The sequence below is a fragment of the Globicephala melas genome, chromosome 2 (genome assembly GCF_963455315.2).
Source record: "Globicephala melas chromosome 2, mGloMel1.2, whole genome shotgun sequence".
Taxonomy (NCBI): domain Eukaryota; kingdom Metazoa; phylum Chordata; class Mammalia; order Artiodactyla; family Delphinidae; genus Globicephala; species Globicephala melas.
Genome location: NC_083315.2, coordinates 163333075 through 163354968, shown reverse-complemented (window position 1 = coordinate 163354968; position 21894 = coordinate 163333075). Strand labels below are relative to the sequence as shown.

The following is a 21894-nucleotide window of genomic DNA, read 5'->3' as shown; positions in this document are numbered from 1 at the left end:
TCCCTTTCCCTACTTTTGAATTGACACCGTTTATATTATTATGTAAACACTATGAATCAGTGAGACCAATGATATACTATGATTACAAATCCTTTCTTGTGCAACTTTTCATTTTTTCCTACTAGTAAATATTGCTTCTTTTTGATTTGTGTATATATTTGTAGATATGCAAACATACACTTTCCTTTCACCCTCCCTCCCTTCCTTCTTTTTTTCTTTCTCTTTAATTTTTCCCATGCCTTCTAATAGCATCTCTCAATCTCATTTTGCTCTTGGCCAAACGTATCAGATCATGTACCCCTTCTGTTTTGTTTTTCCTGCTGTCATCTGCTGTGGTTGCTCTATAGCCTGTTCTAGAACAGGTTTTGTGCAGGGATTTCTTTCTCACCTGTGTCCTGTATGGTTCCCATTTCCTGGATCCCATGTCTTTTCTTTTATGGTTTGCTGCTTTTGGTGGAGCATATGTGGTAACAGTTTACTAATGCACAAACATAGGAGATAAATTCTCAAAGAACTTAATCTTGGGGAATGTCTTTAATTCACTATCTTCCTTAGTCAGCAGTTTGGGTATATATATGATTCTAGATTGAAAATCATCTTCCCTCCATATTCTGAAGGTAATACTAATTGACATCTAGCTTCTGTTGTTGCTGTTGAGAAGTCATATGCCATTTTGATTGTTCATCTTTTCTATGTAAACAGATTTTTTTCTTTCTGGAAGCTTTTAGAATTTTGTTGTGTCTTTATAAATCATTTTGCTGTGGATTTAATCAAACCTTTCAACTGAAAGACTTATGTTCCTGTTTTAGGAAAGGTTCTTACGGATTTGTTTGTTTGTTTATGTGTTGTTTTTAATCATTTTCCTCTCACCATTTTCTCTGAACACTTAGAAACTCCAATAGTTGAACTTCAGACTGATTTTTAAATTTTCTTATTTTTTTTTTCCCTTTTTTCTTGATCATCTTTCTGTCTTATTGCCTTACTTTCTGGATGGTTTCCTTTTCTTTATTTCCAAATCATCTATTGAATTTTTTATTCTGTCTATCATATTTTTAATTTCCAAGAACTTTACATTTTTCCTTGAATGTTTGTTTTTGCAACAGCCTGCGCTTTTTTTTTAAAGCAATGCCTTTTCTTATCTTACATAATATATTAATTCGTGTTTTTGATATTTTCTTCTGTTTCCTGCATTATCTCCGTTTCCTCAGACTTTATTGTTTTTCCTGATTGCTTAGGTTTCTGACTTGTAGTGTAGGTTTTCCTTGGATGCCCTTTCATATTTAAATGGAAGGTTCTGAATAGCTTATTGGAAGCTGTGTGCTTCAGGAGCGGGCTTCCTGTGGAAGTGGCTGGACTGGGACCCAGTTTTTTCAAATTTCGGTATCTCTCAGGAGGTTTCCTTCTGGGGCCATTCCGTTTCTTCAGAGAAGGATCTTTTAATCCTGTAGGAGGGATGTAAGTCTGGGTGTTGGTATTCTGATACCCAGCTGGGCAAGGGGCTACAGACTCTTGTTGTCCATTTCACCTTCTGTTTTTAGCCTGGTGTCCTACCCCTGTGCTCTTCTTTTCAATTTATCTAGCATTAAAATTGACTTGTACGGGAAAGGGGAGGGGGAATCACCTGGTTATGCCCCCAGGAAGTGTTGAGAATGTGAAGGTCTAACTTTTCATTGTAGAGTCTCACTAACCTCCACATCTCACTCCCGTAGTCCACTGTGCTTGACGCCTGCAATTCCAAAGCCTTTGTGGGATTCTGTGAGGCTAATCCACTAGCATCTGATCAGTTTTCCCTCTGCTGGAATTTTCGTCTCAGCTTTCTTCAATATGCCTAAATTCAGCCATCACTCCTCTATCTTTAGATATTGCTTGACAGCTCTCATCTGCTGTTGTCTCCTCTCTCATTCTTTCTGTCTTTGTGGGTTGTGTTAACTCTTTAAGGACAGAAACCATGACTTACACATCTTTAGTTTACTTGCAGGCGCAAGCACTAAGGCTTAGGAAACATTGATTGACTGACTGATGCCGACCTCCCTAATCATTGCAGTACTCTGCCTTCTTGCTTTCCTTTTTTTTTTTTTTTAATAAATTTATTTATTTTTGGCTGCGTTGGGTCTTCATTGTTGCGTATGGGCTTTCTCTAGTTGCGGTGAGCAGGTGTCTACTCTTCCTTGCGGTGTGCGGGCTTCTCATTGCGGTGACTTCTCTTGTTGTGGAGCACGGGCTCTAGGTGCGCGAGTTTCAGTAGTTGTGGCTCCCCTGCTCTAGAGCGCAGGCTCAGTAGTTGTGGCACACAGGCTTAGTTGCTCTGCGGCATGTGGGAGCTTCCCGGACCAGGGCTTGAGCCTCTGTCCCCTGCATTGGCAGGCGGATTCTTAACCACTGCACCACCAGGGAAGCCCCGTCTTCTTGCTTTCTTTACCCTTTCCCCCATGTTCTCTCTTGTTTCTCATTTGCCGGTGTGTAGATGCAAATGATAACATCTACTTGGGTGCTGCATCCAACTCTTGGTAGGTTCTTCCTTCCTTCTGTCTCTTGGGTGCCCAGCAAACCTGGACCCTGCCAGGCATCAGCCCATTACATGTACCCAGCACTTCTGCCTCCTTCCAAGCTGTCTTTGCTTCCAAACTGTCTGGAAAAGAGGAGTAGGAAAGGGAAGGGGAATAGCTCTGAGGTGCCCGAAGGGGCTGAGTTTCTCTCCCCCGCCTAAGTAGAAACGAGGTGCTCTTAAAATAGCCTTCGAAGCTTTGTGATGTGAATACAGCCACACAGCCGTTCTCAGGATTGGCTTATTGTTGAAAATAAAAGTCTCTGGGAATACGCATGCCACACTCCATTCTCATGACAGATTTTTAGAAGCTGCATCTTGACCGCTGTTGCTAAGTGGTTTCAGGGTAGCCAATTTCCAGTCCTAGGCCGGTGTTCAGAGCATCTCTGATTGATGCTGCATGGCACTCTGCAACTCCTCTCCTGTAGACCTCAGCTGAGTAGGCTTTTTCTCCCTCCTCTCATGCATCCAAAGCTGGGAATGTGAAATAGGCTGCATGGGTATGGGATTCTCCAATTATGAGGAGCCTTGAGACCGTGCCCAGTGGTCAGTAGGGTCCGTCTCCCTCTCCCTTATTCCTTAGTAACTGGAAAATTGTTTAAGCACGGTCAGTTTCTTTAGCTACCTTGAGATTTTTAAATGAGACTCCTTTGACTTTCATCAGTAATTTGATTTGGAAGAAGTTAATAAAGGTTCTGGTAAGAGTATTGTGTTTTGAATGGCCCATACCTATAGGTAAACTTGAAATGCTTAAGTAAGTCTGGTTTCACAGTGATCTGGAGGGAGGAGTGCCTCTTTCCTAAAGATTATAAGAACACATCGTCTTATATAAAGACAGATATGGGGCTTCCCTGGTGGCGCAGTGGTTGAGGGTCCGCCTGCCGATGCAGGGGCCGCGGGTTCGTGCCCCGGTCCGGGAGGATCCCACATGCCGCGGAGCGGCTGGGCCCGTGAGCCATGGCTGCTGAGCCTGCGCGTCCGGAGCCTGTGCTCCGCAACGGGAGAGGCCACAACAGTGAGAGGCCCGCGTACCGAAAAAAAAAAAAAAAAAAAAGACAGATATGTCTTGGGTTGGGTCCAGTGGTTAAGACTCCGCGCTTCCAATGCAGGGGGCGCGGGTTTGATCCCTGGTCAGGGAACTAAGATCCCACATGCCGTGTGGCTCAGCCAAAAGAAAAAAAAAAGACAGATTATGGTTTTAGTCTCATTATCTGGAAGTGTCTGTGGTAGGCAGTCAGCTCTGCTCTTTAGTTATTGCCAGAAAAAAAATGGTTGCAGTTCAAATACTCTTAAGTGATTTAATTTTTTGGTAGGTGTTTCCCCATCTTAAACTGGTTTATAGTTAATAATATCATACATCGGGTCACTAAATTTGTGGTGTATGTTTTGCAGCTAGTTAATCTTGGAGGGCACGCCAAGGAGTTTTCTGATTGGGAGATAGGCATGGTACATCCTTTCCAAGATGTGTGTTTGATTATGTTTTACAAAATTCCAGGCTAGAAGTATTTCAGTCGTGGAAACTTGGTTGCCCATTTGTCTGTATATTAAAGTGTCCTGAAATCCTTGTTGCACAGGGGAGTGTTAGCTCTGCCCACGGGTACTGAGTGCCTTTAGGCTTTGCCAGGTCCTTCTTCCTGAAGATGGAAGCTCTACCCCACAGCCCTGCTCTGTCTTAAATCACATCTCTCCATACTTAACAGGCAACACAGATGCCAACCAGGAATTTAACCTCAAATATGCTCTTCAACACTGATCAAACCTTTGATTGAACAGGACCATGTTTATGAAGGATTGTTGGTTGTCTGACCCATTCCTAATTTCAGCCTGACTACTAGAAAGCTCCGTATCTGACATAATATTAGCCTGGAACTTTCATGGAGTTGTGCTTCATCCTGCTGCCGTTGGGCGGTATCCCCTGTGGACCCCATTGGTGTGTTTGTGGCCTAGGTGATTCCTAGGTTTTATTTGTCCTGCAGAGGGTTGTTGCTTCTCCCAAACCGTGGTTTTAAAATTTTCGAATTTGATTGTCTTTGGATGAAGCAAACACCCTCCAGCTGTCCCCAGACCCCACCGTTCCCTATCATCTGACACTAGCTTCACTCAGTTACTTTGCCTGCTTGGCTCCTGTGGGAATTTGAGTGTGCAAATCCTCCTTTGCACAGTGTGACGGTTAATTTTGTGTGCCACTTGGAGAGGCCACCTTACTCAGATAGTTAGTCAAATACCAGTCGAGACGTCGCTGTGGAAGTGTTTTTAGGTAAGATTAACATATAAATCTGTGGACATTGAGTAAACCAGATAACCCTCCATAATGTGGTTGGGCCTCCGTCAATCAGTTGAAGACCTTAGGAGAAAAAGACTGAGGCCCACTGAGGAACAGGGGGTTCTGTCTCCAGACTGTCTTTGAACTCGAGCTGCAACATCAGCTCTTCCTGTGTTCTCCAGACTGCTGAGCTTCACTGCAGAATATGGAGTTGTCAGCTCCTATAATTATATGAGCCAATTCCTTAAAATAAATCTCTCTCTCTCTCTCTATATATATATACACACGCACACACTCACCCATTGGTTCTGTTTTCTGGAGATCCCTGACTAGTATACGTAACAAGGTCTTTATAGAGAACTACAGGAGCAGACAGTTGGTTTGCTTGTGTCTTACGGTGACTGAGTCATGTGACTGAAGATACTTCCCTTTTTGCATTGACTTGAAAAGCTTAGAACTTAGTCTGCGTCTTAGCTTTAACAGCTTTAGCAAGTAAATAGCGAAGGATACAGACGGCACATCACTGGTAGTAGAGGCACACCAAGGCCATGGTGGTAGGGGTACTGGATTCAGGTTGTACTAGGAGGGCATTTGGTTACCATGTTTAGTTTGAGTCCACCTCCCCATCTCCTGCATTTGGTAAGTATGTCTGTCTGCTGGGCGGCTATAACAAGGCACTGTAGACCAGGTGGCTTGTGAACAATCCAGTCCTCGGTATTTGCCTGAGAGAAATAAAAGCACACATTCCCCACAGATCGGTATATAAGTCTCCATAGCAGCTCTGTTTAGCATAACCCCGACCTGGGAACAACCCACATGTTCCACAGGTGAATTGCGAAACAAACGATGATACATCCGTACAACAGAACACTGTTCAGTAATACAAATGAATAAACTGTTATACATGCAACGTCATGGATGAATGTCAAAGTGATTTTGTTGAGTGAAAGAAAGAGAGTATATTGGGGGAGAGCAGTCCCAGTTCTGGAGGGTTGATTACACAATCAGGTATTGGTACAAACGCTTATACACATGGGGGCTGGTGTGGGGGACCCTCTAGAAACCACCTCTTCCCTTCTCTTGCCTAAAACCCTGTAGTAGGATGAGATCACCTCCCCTTTAAAGGGTTTTGGGAAAGTGGATTCCACATTTGGCAGTATTTTGTGGTCTATAACTCTGGCCTGTATATGTATGATTACTCAATGTAATTGAGAACCCTGCACAGGGGTGTCTGCACAGAACACATTTTAGTTAAAACTGCTCAGCATGGTAGTCCTGAAAAACAATCATCTGAGAGTTTACAAAACTTTTTATAATCAGCAAGGAAATTATGTCTTCTAATACTTCCATGAGAAACTCATTTTGTTCACCCATTTTATAGATGGCAAAGTTGTGGTAGAAGAAGAAATTCTGAGTCTAATACAATTTCCCAGGCAGTTTGTTTCTGGAAAATCTTAGGAGCAGAGTTTCTCTTGACTGGATTTTTTAAAAAAATATTTATTTATTTGGCTGCATTGGGTCTTAGTTGCGGCATGCAGGCTTCTATCTAGTTGTGGCGTGCAGGCTCCAGGGCACGGGGGCTCAGTAGTTGTGGCATGTGAGCTCAGTAGTTGTGGCACGCAGGCTCTCTAGTTGTGGTGCATGGGCTTAGTTGCCCCATGGCATGTGGGATCTTAGTTCCCGTACCAAGGATCGAACCCGCATCCCCTGCAATGGAAGGTGGATTCTTAGTCACTGGACCACCAGGGAAGTCCCTCTTGATTGGATTTTCAAGACTCGTCTAGAAATACTAATCTGGTATCTGGAAAGATGGTCATTGGAGTCAAATAGATTCAGGTTCAGATTCTGATTTTGCCTCCAGTTACCTGAATGACCTTGGACGTACTCCTGGAAACCTCAATTTTTTCCGCTTCAAAATAGGAATAATCTATCTCATAAAGTTAGGGGAATATATTTATTCACTTATGTACTTACTGAGCAAAGATTATTGGGTGTCTACTCTGCAGCAGTGAGGAAGATAGTCAGTGTTCCTGCCATCATGGAGCTGACATTTGATTGAAGGGACAAGGAAACAATAAGTAGCTAAACAAATAAATGTATAAGATACTATCGGCTGTAAAATAACCATACAAGGTAAAGAATGGGAAAGAATTCTGGTGGGACCACTTTGATACGAGTGACCAGAGAAGAGTTCTTTAGTAATAAAGGGCCAGCCAAAGGGCACAGTACATGCAAAGGCCCTGAGGTGGGAAACAGCTTGCACATTTGAGGAACCAGAAGAAGGACCAGTGTGGCTGGGGGTTGGTGAGTTGTGGAGTGAGTAGGAGATGAAATGTCAGGGCCTCATCTCGTCGGGTTTTATGGGCAAGGGAAGTATGGACTTTATACTTGGTATACTGGGTATACTGGGAAACCACCAGGGAATTTTAAACAAAGGAGTTGCCGAATATGGTTTATTTTTTGAACGTTCTCCCTACTGTGTGGAGGATGGGTACAGAGAGACCATTTAAGAGGTATGATGGTTTCTGGGAGAGAAGGAGCTTCAACTACAGTGGTAAATTGGAACGGTGAGAAGTAAAAAGATTCAGGATGTATTTTGAAAGTAGAGCTCATGGATTGGAAGTGTGGGGAGGGGAAAGGAACAATGGAGGATTATTTGAGGAAGTTGGAAGGCAGTGTCGTTTCTGGAGATTGGAAAGACCTGGGGTAGGGAGCGGAGATCCGGAGTTCTGTTTTGGACACACTAGGCTTGAGATGCCTGCTGGGCATGTCAGGAAGGCACTGGGCATTGACATCTACAACTTGGGTTGGGGGGGTGGTCATTGGCACGTAGGTGGTGTCTACAGCTATACGATTGGGTGCTATCATCCATAGAGAAGGGGCAGAAAAGAGAAAAGGGCCCAGAACAGAGCCCTGAGCACTAAAGTTTAGAGATCCGACCAAGAAGAGATGAGCTAGCAAAGATAACTGAGAAGGAGCTTTCATTGAAGCTGGAGAAGAATTGGGTGTGGGGTGTCACAGAAGCAAGAAAAGAATCGTATCTACTAGCCGGCGCTGGACACGCTCAATGAAAGTTAGTTTCCCCTTAATGGAAATAGTATCATTCATTTACTTTAGGTCTTTCAAAGGATCTAATATTACCTTTCATCCCAGCATAAATTCAATTTGCAATGGCATTTTTTACCTCTTTCATATGTCTTTCAAGGTTGAAATGTGGAGCCCCGAAGAGCTGTGGGTTGGTTACCCCTCTTCGAAAGCATCCATTTACCAGCTTGCAAATCCACCAAGCAAAGATTTCTCCTTTTCCGCCTTAAGTTCTCATGATTTAATTTGCCTGAGTAACCTGCTGTCATAGGTTTTCATAGAGTCCTGACATCTAACAGAGTAATTAATGCTTTAGGCTTTTAGGAACCGTTTCAGGATTTTTATTAATCACCGTTGTGATTGCACATATGAATTATGAAGGAGTTATTTTGGTAGTTGGATTTCCCCCTTAGAAAAATTTCCATATTTGTTCATTATGAACTGATAGCCTGGAGAAGAATAAAAAGGAGAATGTTCCCTGGGTCCTGTGCAGGCATTTCAAATTATCCAGAGTCAGGGTGACTTCATAGTACATGGACAGAGTGTGAGTTGTTTGAAGTTGGTCCTCAAATGCTTTCTCTTTCTCTTTCCCTCGCTGTAAATTAATTAGAGATTCTGTGTGACTGGCCCAAATATATGGATTTTGTGAACTGTTTAAAGATGCATGAGCATCAGAAGGAATTTGTGTGTTTTGTTTGATTCTGCTGTGATTCTCATCATTGGAGGAACCACTCTTAGAACCATCATAATTAGTGTGCTATTCTTTGGGGGGTTTTCCAGGAGAAGGAGGGTATCCAGGTAACTGCAAAGAAATAGAAACCTATCCTCCTAATTCCTTTTTCATTTTGTTTAGGGAAAGCATCATGGATTTTCAAAATTATGTGATTGTACTTGAAATCAGTGTATCCGAGAGGAGCGTGATGGGTGCTGTCTGTCTGGTCCTTAGGATTCAGTCTGAGGTGTGAAAAACAAAACACCATCACTGTTTTCTTTGAAACTCCTCCTCCTAAGGCATCCGCTCACCCCAGACCTTTGCAGATTCTCTGCATAAATGATCCTGCGGCTGCAGGTGGGTCCTGCTGGCCATTTTCCTTGGCATGGGGGTAAATGCAGGTTCCCCCGTGTTTGGAGGAAATTTTACTCCATGCCCTTTACTCTGACAAGAGAAGACTTGCTGCTTTACTGGGAACAGGGCTCTTTTCAATGATTAGAGTGATTTTCTGTGATTCTGCCGTACTTGGGGAAGATTTTTGAGACTACAAATAAAAGACAGTAGTTATATCAGTGTACGGACGGAGGCAGCCACTCTGCTTAGAATCTGGTGCCTTGACTATTGAGTGAAAATACCTGTTATTGCTCTAACTGCCATTTTTACTCTTCCTAAGTGGCCGGTGGGATAAGGGATGGGGAAGGAGCGGGATAAAGCAGGAGGAAGTCCATTTGCAAAGTCAACAGCGGAAGTATTCAGGCAGAGCAGCAGACATCCGACCTGAATTCTGTATAGATAAGGGAAGGATTTGATACCGGCAGCTGGGCCACCCTGCTAATTCTCCAGTAGCTTGCCGTGACAGACTAATCTCATGGTATTTTCATCTTAATTTACTTGCATCCTGCTTTTTGTAGGTAACAGCATTTCTGCCAAAGGTGATAAATTTGCTAAAGCTTAACATTCAGATTCTTTCCTCATATGAGTGTTATATAATTATATATACATTTGGGCTCAAAGGTCCCCGTCTAACAAATTCCCTTCACCGGAGTCCCATCTGAGGGCCCATTCTCTCATTAATTTTATTTGACATTTATGTCAACATTACATTCCTCACCTAAAAGGAGAAATCACATGCGAACACGGGGGTATGCTTTAAAGTGGAGTATTTAGTTTGGCAGTGAAAAGCAGTCAGCTAAGTGCGAAAGCAAAATGTTCGAAATTAGTTAACGCGGAGTGGTCTAAAGCACTAAACAAGTTGCTCAACAAAGTGCCAAGTGCCCGTGCACGTGGCCGTTTTGATATTTCTAACGTTTTTCCTCCAGGGGTTCCCAGAGTTCACTGACATCGTGTCTGGCAGATTAACTAGGGAGTCATCAGAGGGGAAGGAAATGGGCTGAAAATAAATTGTTATGGTGTCAGGAGTGGAAGTTGCAAAAATCAAAGACCTGATTCTTCTCCCACTCGTGCTAACTTCAGAGTGAGGAGTTTATCAGTGAAACATGGCGCGTCCAGCTCCCAGTTCTGCTGAGTGGAGAGTTTTATCAACGGCTGCCGCCGAGGCAGGAGGGCAGCTGGGAGCCCCATCCAGGCATCGAGAGTTATATTATTTCTCGGACCACGTGGCCGGGGCATCGCTTAGCGCTTCCAAAGGTACACAAAAGCGTGATCTGGGGTTGTTAACCCTAAACAAGAAACGATTGTTAGAGAACCTGGCCGTCCTCCGATTTGGGGTCTAGGTTGAATTTCGAGTCCGTGGATGCCTCGAGAGAGGGAAGGAGTCAGCTGTAATCAACATCCAAGGGACTGAACGTGGCAGTTCCTTTTGGTTCCAGAATGCTGACTTCTACATACTTTGTGGTTTGTGTGTTCGCGAGCTGTGCTTTGTGCTTGGCTGTAACGGTGAACTGCAGACTGGGCTTTTGTTTTGCAGAGAATTCACCAGCGGTGGAGAGGACCGGCCTTTGGCATAAGTGGGGGTGGGCAGGTTGTCTAGCCCCCTCACTCTTTTTCATTCCAGTGTTCACCCCTACACCCCCGTCCCCCAGCCCTGCCAGGCTTCACTGACCCAAAACAAACACTGGAGTCCCCCCCTCCATGCTGTCTTCAAGCGGTTGGTGACCAGCAGACCTGCAAGCCTGTCCAGGTGCCCGGGTCCCTCAAGGTCATCACTTGAGTGCTTTTAACTATGACCTTCTGGAATCAGTATCTCCCGGGGGTCCCCTTGGTGGTCTGGCCACTTCATGTCTCTGAAAGGTAGGGATTTTATGAGGGAAGGAGAAGAGGAGGGTTGCAGTTTGTGAAGGAGAAACTGAGTCTGGGTCGACCTCATCACTGTCAGCTCAGATAACTTTGTTCTCGGCACCTCACGTTGGCTTTAAGGACTTTGTGATTTTCTCACCTGATCTCGTCTGCTTAAGCTTCTGGCTTGTGTTGCTAGGTTGTTTGGGTACCGGGTGAGCTCTGGCAGTGGGGTGTGTGTGTGTGTGTGTGTGTGTGTGTGTGTGTTTTGTTTTGGAGTTCTGGTGTGCACTTCTAACCCCTTTAAAGGCACTGCATACAGAACTAAGAAATTCATAGTTTTCTGGCTATGAAGGCAGCTCTGGATCTCACAGGAAGAGCTTTTGAGAGCTGGAAGGGCCACCTTTCATGTGTGGAAAAACCCAGAGAGTTAAGAGCCAGGTCTGGGACAGTTCCCCACTCTTCTTTACTCCTTCTGGCCACAGCCTGTAGGATGATCAGAGAAGCTTCCCATTGCAATGCCAGCGTAGTGAGATGGAAAGTGGTGGGAATACCTTTGCTGAGAGCTGATGACAGTTATGTTCCAGCACCCTAGAATGAAGGGGCCCTTCAAGACTGTGGAGTCAGGGATTTCCCTTGTGGTCCAGTGGTTAAGAATCCACCTTCCAATGCAGGGGATGCAGGTTCGATCTCTGGTCGGGGAACCGAGGCAACTAAGCCTGCACGCTGCAACTACTGAGCACACGGGCCACAGCTAGAGAGAAGCCCGCGTGCTGCAACGAGGAGCCCAAGCACCGCAGCAGAGGATCCTGCATGCCGCGACTAAGACCCAATGCAGCCCCCCAAAATAAATAAGTAAATATTTTTTTAAAAAAAGACTGTAGAGTCAAATCCTGAGGCCGTTAGCTCTGGGTGGCAGAGCCAGGACTGACACCTGGCTCCTTTGAGCCCTTAGTTCAGTTATCCCCGTCAACGCTTTCTGGGTGCAAGAGAATTAGAGGCACCCACTGACTGACACCTGCTCTCTCTCTCTGTCCTCTTCCTCCTCCTCTGCTCTCTCCCAGGCCTTAATCAACCCCCCAAAAGGCCTAAAACCTTCTTAGGGGAGTGTTTACCGTGGAACTAATCTGTCCTTGTTGAGCCTCTGCTTACATTTTAAGCTTGGTTAAATGAACCACCATTCCCTCAGGAAACAGCCATTTCTCTGGACCTCTTTGCTGCTGACACCAGTTGCCCATGGGCGTCTTAGTCTGTTCAGGCCGTTAAAACAAAATCCCACAGACTGGGTGGCTTATGAACAACAGAAATGTATTTCTCCCAGTCTGGAGTTGGAAGTCTGAGATCAGGGTGCCTGTGTGGTTGGGGGAGAGCCCTCTTCTGGGTTGCAGACTTCTCATCATAGCCTTACATGGTGGAAGGGGCTCCGGGGCTCTCTGGGGCCTCTTTTATAATGGCACTAATCCCATTCACGAGGGCTCTGCCTTTGTGACCCAGTCGCCTCCCAAAGGCTCCGCCTCCTAGCATCATCACATTGGGCATTAGCGTTCCAACAGGTGAAATTTCAGGGGGACACAAACATTCAGACCATAGCAAGGGGTGACACCTTCCAGCCAGCAAGTGGTGAGGGTCTGTTGTGGAGAGGACTGGATGATTGGGGGTGCTGCAGGGGGAGTGGCTCAGATCAACGGTACTTGTTGTAGACAGTGACCATGGAGATAGTTCCCTCTGCCTCCGGTCCCCTTAAAAATGTCCCCTCTTTGAACCCATTCCTACACTGTTGGTGGGAATATAAATTGGTGCAGCCACTATGGAAAACAGTATGGAGGTTCCTCAACGAACTAAAAATAGAGTTGTCATATGATCCAGCAATCCCACTCCTGGGCATATATCTGGACAAAACTATAATCCAAAAAGATACATGCACCCCTATGTTTGTAGCAGCACTATTCACAATAGCTAAGACATGGAAACAACCTAAATGTCCATTGACAGATGAATGGATAAAGAAGATGTGGAGAATGGAACATTACTCAGCCATAAAAAAAGAGTGAAATAATGCCATCTGCGGCAGCATGGAGGGACCGAGATAATATCCTGCTAAGTGAAGTAAGTCAGAAGGAGAAAGACGGATACCACGTGATATCACTTATATGTGGAATCTAAAATATGACACAAATGAACTTATCTATGAAACAGAAACAGACTCACGGACATAGAGAACAGACTTGTGGTTGCCAGTGGGATGGCAGGGTGGGGGAGGGATGGAGGGTGAGTTTGGGATTAGCAGGTGCAAACTATCATACAGAGAATGGATAAAGAACAAGGTCCTACTGTAGAGCACAGGGAACTGTATTCACTATCCTGTGATAAACCACAATGGAAAAGAATACAAAAAAACAATGTATGTGTGTATATATACATATACATATATATATACACACATATGTATATATATAACTGAATTGCTTTGCTGTACAGCAGAAATTAACGTATTGTCAATCAACTCTACATCAATTAAAAAAAAAAGTCCCCTCTTTGCTACTAAAGACCTTGCTTTGTATAAATGCCCTCGCTTCCTTTAGCCTTCAGGCCTGGCACGGAGAGCTGTTCCTGAGGGGACCCCTGATTCTTGTCCCTCAGAACTTGTACACGTGGCATCTGGCTTGTTGCTTGGCTGGGAATAGGAGCTCAGGTGATGTCCGTGCTGTTTGAAGCAGGGCTCACAGGCAAGCTTTCTTCGCCACACTTTAGAAATTGCTAAGTGGACTAGCTCTTTGGACGGAGGGTCCAGTTCCTCCTTTAACGGAAATGTTCGGAACGCACCCAGTGCCCCTGGTCTTCTCCAAGTGCAGCTTTATTGGCATTTGGCTCCTTGTAATATATTTTTAATATACTATGTATGCTGTATCTGAGTAAATCAGTAGGTATGTTTTGAAATTAAATATTTGCTAAGGGCTAGGTTCTCCCGTTGTTAAATTATTGATAACAAACTTCACAGACACTGTGTGAGACTGGATGATATATGAGTTTTGAGGGACCTGCCACTTATTAGACTTTATCTGCCCATGAAATCCATTTCCAATTCAGACCATATCTACTTCGGGATTGCTTGCTAGAAATCTAGTCCCAGGTTTCTCCTTATTTCAGTGCAGTATCTCTGGCTCAGCACCTTTCCCAAGGTGGCTGATCTAATCGGGGCCCAATCACTTATCGCTTCTCATTTCCTTTGGCAGGTTTGTCAAACCGGGAAGTGCATCTCGGGGACACTCCAAAGCAGTAGTCGACCCACCCCCTTCGCCCTTCTCCTGTTTAGAGGAAGGTGAACTCCCTGAACCACAGCCCTGCTCTGGGGTCTGTAAACAGAAACAGGACCACTTGTGTGGTCAGGAGAAGAGAAGTGGTCTCCCTGCATTCCCTGGTGTCAGGAGCTGTCAGGAACCTCCCCAAGATGAGCAGTCCTCAGTGACCCTGAGCAATTAGAGCTCATTTGCATGGTGTGGCAGGCCACTGACCCCCCCGTCTCTTTCTGCTCCCCCACTCCTCTCTGACTTCCCCATAGACAGGTGCGTGCTTCTGACTGCTGCAAGGTCCAGCTGGCAGGAGTACTCTAACTTGTCATCACAGAAATAAAATTTGTCACCTCCGTGTTCCCAACCTCTGTTCTTTCATGTTTAACCAGCATTTGGAATCTTTATAAACATGTCAGGAAATTAATTATTTCCTAATTAATTCAGAAAAGGAGCAGAAGACATTGCTAATGATAGAAAAGAGAAAGGGACAGGTAGGACTGAGGGTGGCTTTTGTTTTTCACTTAGAATTGAATGAATATGGGCATCCAGCAATTTGAGAAATTACTTGGGGCCTGCCAGTGCCTTGGTGATTTTTGGGCTGTCCTGGAAGTGGTCAGAATTTATGAACAGGTCTAAACTGATCAAATACGATGGCACGCTTTTCTGCTCCTACTAATGGACAAGCGGTACCTCATTTCCCCATGCACAAGGGAGAATAGAAATTTCCACGTATATTAACTTTTTAATTATTTGAAATGTATTCTTTTTATCCCTACTTCGGAAATTATATTCTCTGAGGACATTAAACCTAATTTAACCTTTGTCTTGATGATTCACAATCATCTTTCTAAACATCTAGAACTGTGTATTTTAGTGATTTCAGAATCTTAACAATCTCAAGGGTGTAGTGTTTTAATTAAATGAGCATTTCCTCTATCCATGTTACCGAAAGGCTAAAATAATAGACATGGAATAATGGAAAGAGTTCTAAACATAGAATCAAAACCCTGCTTCTAATTTAAGTTTAATCATTAATTAGCTGTTTGACCTTTAGCAAGTCCCTTAACCTCTCTGAGAATTTATTTCCTCATGTGTAAAAATGGGAAGTCGGACCATAATATTCCCAAGGCTGTTTAGATTTCTAAACTTCTATAATCTTATGATGAAGGACCATGATATTCTGTGATGCCGGTTGTCCTAAGGGCTGTTGAGGTTGGGATTATTTGTTTCTTTAAGCTATGGTCCCAGACTGCTGAGATTTTCTAGATATTGTGTTGGCGTTGAAGCTTTTTTCTATTCCACGGTTTGCAAACTGTAGCCTCTGGGCCAAACTTGACCCACCACCTGTTTCTGTAAATAAAAGTCTATTGGAACACAGCCATGCTCCTTCATTTACACATTGGTCTGCGGCTTATTTTGAGCTACAAGGGTGAGGTTGAGTCGTCACAACAGAGAAAGTATAATCCATGATGCCTAAAATATTTACTCTCTGATCTTTATCTTTACAGGAAAAGTTTGCCAACCTCTGCCCTATTCTTTTCTTTTCTTTTTTTTTTTAACTCTCTATCACTTTTCATCGTAATCACTCTCTCTCCCTCCAGGAATCCATTTTAATTGACCACGTCTCCCAGGCCAGAGGCTAAGAAATCAGAGAACACAAGTGATTAGAATTGTGTTCAAAGAAAGAGTTAATAGGTTTCTGAACAAAAGTTCAAGGGCACAATCTCTGAGTGCAGTGTTGAGGGTGTGAGCTTTTTACCTACTGAGAGATCCTTCTTATTTAAATCTCTGGGTTACTCTGGAGAGTTATTCTAGGTGGTTGAAGTCTTACCACAATTTGAAATTTCTAGAAACAGTTGCTTTTAGGTTGCTGACTGTGGTTATGGATTGCCCGTAACATCTGCTTCCTACATAGACATGCCGTTCATACATGTGGCATTTCCTATCATGGCGAGGCTCAATGCCAGAATAGTGATCTGAACTTGAGATCAAAAGACCTGGGTTTAGACCCTCCTCAGCTGTCCCGTGGCTGTATGGTCTTAGGCAGTCATTCCCTTTACTTCCCCAAGCCTGTTTCTTCATCTGTAAAACAGGAACGATATTAACTACATCATAGGGTGTGCTGCAAGGGATATGTGTTTCAGCTCCTCCCTCAGTTGCCCTTCCCGCCACTTGGGTGGAGCAGGTGTGAAACTGATATGCCAAATATAGAACATGAAATGGGCCACAGCAATGGTGGGCAAGATCACTATGCCTTAAAAATTACCAAGTGTTTGCCCTCGTCTACAAGGCCAGGTGAGTAACCCTTGCCAGAGTGCTGGATTGGCTCAGCTCTTGATATAGTCAAACTTTGATTCCTGTTGGGCCCTTGTTCCTGTGTATAGCTCCATGGGTGGTAAAGTGAAGGAGTTAGGGTTAGGGGAAAGATGCAGACATTCCTGTGTCCCTGTTGTAATAGAATCAACCCCGATTCCTATCAGCTGCTGCTGAGAGTACTGTTTCCTGGCGTGGATCTGAGGCCATGTATGTATAGATGACTGCCTCCCACTCTGGTCTGTAAGTCCCGTAAAGGCAGGAACTATTCTTTTAATTTTAGCTGCAAATTTCCATTGACTAGAACGATACCTGGCTTCAACATATATATGTTGAATTGATTTGTCGTGACCAAGAGTTTCTGATGGCATAAAGGTTTCTTTGAGGTTGACTGTGCTAACTGTATGTTTAGGTAGTAGCCATAAAGTGCTAAGTGTCCAAACAGCCACCTGATGGAGGAAGTAGCCCTTCCCTCAGGATATAGAAATAGAAGGCAGGCCACAGCTACAGGTGCAGCAGAGCTGGGCTGAAATCTCAGCCTGCTACTCACCCAAGATCACCAAGGCTTTCCACCACTGCTGCTGTTTCCCTGACTCGGAGGCTGCCACCCATCCCTCACCTCCATCCCTTTTGCCCCTCTGCTGCCCACGGATAATCTGGATCAAACTGTGGAAACTGAAAAGAAAGACTAATCTACAACTCAGCTTGAAGGTTATCCTAGAAAGGGCCAAACCATCCATGATCCAAGCCATGTGTAAACACATATATTGATGTATATCGTCCCCATGTGTTACTTATGTCTTTGTTGGGAAATGAATAACGAACACTTGATTCATTCATTTAAACAAACATTGAATCTTTGATTGGTGCCGGGCTTTACGCTAGTTGTTAGGGTTATAGCCCGGTGGAGGCCCAGCAGGGGATCTGGGGCAGGCTGCTTTGGGAGGGGGTTGGATTTATTTTGTGCCGTGGGAAACCTTTGGCCAGGTTCACAAGTGCGAATGGCACAGTCAAGTTTCTGTTTAGATCATCACTTTTGCTGTTGTGTATAGAGAAGTTCCAAGGTGGGTGAGAGTGCAGTCCTAGAGGCCAGGTGAGGGATGTCCCTGGACTACACAGAATAAAGTGACGATGAAGAGGACTTTCTGGTGGATTGGAATAGAAGTGAGGAGGGGCAAGGAGGTCCCGGGATGCTGACATCTAGGAGGTGGCATTTACTGAGATGGGAGAAATTTGGGGGAGGGGTGGGAGGACAGATGTGGGTGGGGGAAGGGTCTCAAGTTCTGCTTTGAAATTAGGTGCATGGGTGGCACAAGCACCTTCTGGAGCTGGTAAGCGCGAACCAGTGTAACCTTTCTTGTCCTCACTGCTCGTGAGTTGTACCACGCTCTGATAAATGACTAGCTTTCTTCCTACACATGGATCTTCCCTGGGTACCACTTTGTACCTATGTTTATACCATATCGCCCCCTCAGTAGTTAACACCATTGCTCACTTACAGTAGGTGCTCAATAAATATTTGGAGATGACTTGCCTGCACCAAGCATCCCCAACTTGTTCACAGAGCTCGACTCTGAAGCAGGAACTCTGTGGGTAAAGGGGAAGAGAGGCAAATGAAGAGGCTTTTTTTTCGTGGTGTTGATGATGAAATGGCTACTTTTCTGAAAAGAGACTTCAGATGAGTGAGGAGGAAGAAACGAAAGAGAAACCGGATTGAGGAACACATCTAGACCTTTGGCCCTGATGCTCCCTTTCTTGGCCTCTAGACTTGGAGTCTTGGGTCAGCTGTTGTTGGAGTCAGGGTCACACCTGCACACCTGTCTTCTCTCCCCTTTTCCATTCAGCTTCCTTTCTCCTCCCTGTTCTCTTTTTCCCACCTTAGAGAAGACACGGCAAAGTTTTACTTGGAGGAAGAGGAAGGGGAGAGTGAAGCCGAGGCCTTCATTCAGGTGTCCAGGGGCAGGGATATTGTTTGGAACATGGAGCTGCTGTCACATACAAACCTGAATGAGTCGTGAGTATTTCATCCCCTGGAAACCAGCACGATGTACATAATTTTCACCACATTGTCTTGGTGTTCCGGAAGATCGAAGCTGGTGATAGTGGTAGCTCTTATTAACTCAAAAGTGCGTTTCTGTGATATATCCCATCTCTACACCTAGTATTTTTGACAAAGCAAAATAATGAGGGCAGCGTCTTGGCGATTTTAAAAGCTAAGCGCTTGTTGGATTTTTTAAAAATTTAAGTTATTTCTTCCCTGTAGGAAAGTAAAGAAATCCGTGATAAAATAATAATTAAATGCTGACAGTGCTAAATTTCTACGCTGCGTGAGCGGGCAGCAGTTTCGTACCAAAACATTAGGTCATTGGAAGAAAAAAAAAATCTGATTAAATACCTCTGTAGGCTTTTCTGATGAGCTGTTCTTAAAAGAGTCCATGACAGTAATGAAAGGGTGTAATTTGACAGCCGCGATTTACTCTTGGAAAAAAAAGGTACAATAGAATAGTGCGTATGTATGAGGTTTTTACAGGAATTTCTTGTTGGTCTTTACTAGTGGGGTTTGTTTCATAATCATTAGTTTCTAGCAGTTTCGAAGAGCACCCCCAGCTGCAAAGCACGTTGTATGACTGGGGTGAGGGTTGAGGGGACAGTTTCAATGCCAGCCTTCCTTTTTCTGCTTCTTTTTTTTTTTTTTGTCTTCTCCAGGCAGCAGGTTTCATATTTCTGGGGTTAAATGACCTTGACACGAGCAGGTTTGGGAAATGGAGTGTCGCTCGTCGAGATTCTCTTATCCCCTGTATTAACCTTCTGCATCTGGCAGCTCCTAGCGTCTCTTTGTATTAAGTCGCCATGGCATGGGGGCTGCAGGCCAGATTTGACATGAAGATGGAATGATAATGTGGCATATGGTAAATGCAAGGACCGCCGCTAATTACTCTTTCTTTTCCCTTTCTCCTTGACTTCTACTGGTGATGGGAGTTTTCTCGAATTTGTGTTTTCCTTTTTCAGCCCCGTCGTACTCTCACCTTCAGTAGATGTTCGAGCAGATGACTTTCTTGGCTATGATGTGATAGATACAGAGTTTGAAACCAAAAGAGGACTTAGGGCTCATCCAGCCTAAATGCTTCATTTCAAAAACGAGGATTCTGGGTCCAGGGAGGGTCACCTGGGAGGTGGTTGCAAAATGGAGCCTGGAATTCAAGTCTCCAAGCCCCCAGATGTGCCTGGTTTTTCCTTTTCTGTCCTACCTCCCAGAAGCTGAAATGAAGCCAGCGTATTTGCGCCCTAGGGCTGCTATAACGAAGGATACAACAAACTGAGTGGCTTTAAAGCAACAGAAAGTTATTCTCTCATATGTTTTGGAGGCTAGAAATCCAAGATCAAAGTATTGGCAGGGCTATGCAGACTGAAGGCTCTGGGGGGAACTGTTCTGTGCCTCTCTCCTGGCTTCTGGTGGCACTGCCAATCCTTACCTTTCTGTGGCTGTGTCAGCATAGTTCCAGTTTCTGCCCCCAGCATCTCGTGGTTTTCTGCCTGTGTGTGTCTGAGTCTTTTCTCTCCTCATAAGGACACCCGTCATGTTGGCTTTAGGGCCCACTTTACTCCAGTGTAACCTCATCTTAACTAATTTCATCTACAAGATCCAGTTTCCGAATAAGGTCACATTCAGAGGTTCCAGGAGTTAGGACTTCAGCGTATTTTTTCAAGGGGACGCAATTCAACGCAGAACAGGTGGGCTTGGGTAAGGTTTTCCATGGAGGGTTTCTAGAGACGTCGAACTGCGATGAGTCATTATCACCTTCAACTGTACTTTCAGAGCTTGTTCTGTCTTGATGCTTTTCCCGTCAAGTGCAGGAACCTGAGTCTTTTCCATTTATTATTAATGAGGATGATGCGTAGCTTTCACTTTTTAGCGAGGAGTGAGAGCACGTGAGTCAACCCGAGGATTAGCCACAGAAAAAGGATAAAGTTAGAAACAATTCAGAGACAAGATCTGAGCTGTAGACATTATTGTAGAGATTCTCTGAGTTCTTTTTCTCTCTCATTAGAGCCTTCAATTTGGAGAGTTGATTCTTTTTACTCTTACACGTGTTCTATATTTATTTGTAATTTAGAATAATTATAATTTAGAATATACAATTTATTCTATATTGCTTATTCTATAATTTATTCAGCAATCACCATTGTCTACTCGTCTCCTTAACTATTATTTGTTCACTATCCCCTCACTCTAAATTCACCTTCTGGAAAGCTTGACATTTTAATTCCTTCTGTCCTGTCGTGCTCTAGACAAAATTCATAATGGCACCCCATTTCCACCATTGTTGTCTCCTTGTGGTCGCCCCATGGAGCGTCCTTCAAACCAACATGATCTACTTCCTGATCTCCACGTACACACTGCACCTGTCCACCTCCATGCTTTGCTCTGGCTCCTTTTGCATCTGCAGTGGTGGCCCCTGCTCTTGCCACTCCTCTGAACACAACCTACCCTCAAAGGCTTGTATCCATCCCTGTTCTCCGTGGATGCTGCCCAGATAGGAAGTGCTCTCCTCCTGAGTGCAGTCCTGTAGAACTCCTTGTCAGTACCTCCTCTGGATCTCACAGGACTGCCTTTTAACGCTCTCTCTCTATAGAAATTATGGATTGGCAGCCACAAGCCCTGCCTTCTACTCAAGGTTCTGCCATTACCACTTTGTGTGCCTGTGTCTGATGCTGCCTCTCTCACTGTGGTTCTATGAAGATCAGATGAGATAGAACATTAAAATTATTTAAGACTCATCTATGAGAAGTACTATTTAAACATTTACTACTTAATGTGCCTCAACTTACTCATCTGTAAAATGGACCTATTAATCAGTAGTACCTGGTGGAGATTAATTTAGAAAAGCACATGGGACAGTTACCTGGCATCTAGTAAGACACTCATCCTCGTCCTCATTGTCAGCATCTTTGGATGGAACTGTGTGCCCTGTTAGGACAGAGGTTGTGACTTAGAATTTCCTCCATGCCTAGGATGGAACCTTGTACTGGATGCTCCATAAACACTGGCTGAACTGTGAGTTCCAGTCTTGCTGCTGTGTGCGGTACTCACATTCTCTTTTTCCTCCCTTTTCCCAAGACATTAAAATTCCCACTGATCACTCTTGAGCCTGGAAGTTTTTAAATGAATAGAAATCAACTCTCTGACAGCAGTGTTGATTTGGGCTCTAAGCCTAAATTAGTTTGATAGGTGAATTGCCGTGGTAATGCAGATGTCATCATTCAAAAGTGATCCAAATTCATTTTGTTTTGATACCTCCTTATCAGGATGTAACACAGGCATGTTTTGAAATGGAACAACCTCTATTAGTTTAATTGAGCATAGTTTTGACAGTGTCAGTGTTTGTGTGATGTCCTCGTAGTAACCCTTTGAAGGTATTGTTCTACAAAATGGTGGGGCAGAAAATTTTTG

The 21894-nt window shown here is 44.2% G+C and overlaps 1 protein-coding gene across 5 annotated transcripts in view; it reads left to right on the top strand.

Moving 5' to 3' along the window:
- FOXN3 (forkhead box N3) overlaps window positions 1-21894 on the top strand; it is a 404931-nt gene that overhangs the window by 23866 nt on the left and 359171 nt on the right. Inside the window, exon 2 of one of the 5 annotated variants that reach the window (XM_060295173.1) lies at window positions 18325-18456. The exons of 3 other annotated variants lie outside the window; for them this stretch is intronic. The gene's annotated coding sequence lies outside the window, so the exon portion shown is untranslated. Of the gene's footprint in view, window positions 1-10232; window positions 10252-18324; window positions 18457-21894 lie in introns of those variants that run through there. One more of the 5 variants, XM_060295174.1, reaches the window with a different exon arrangement.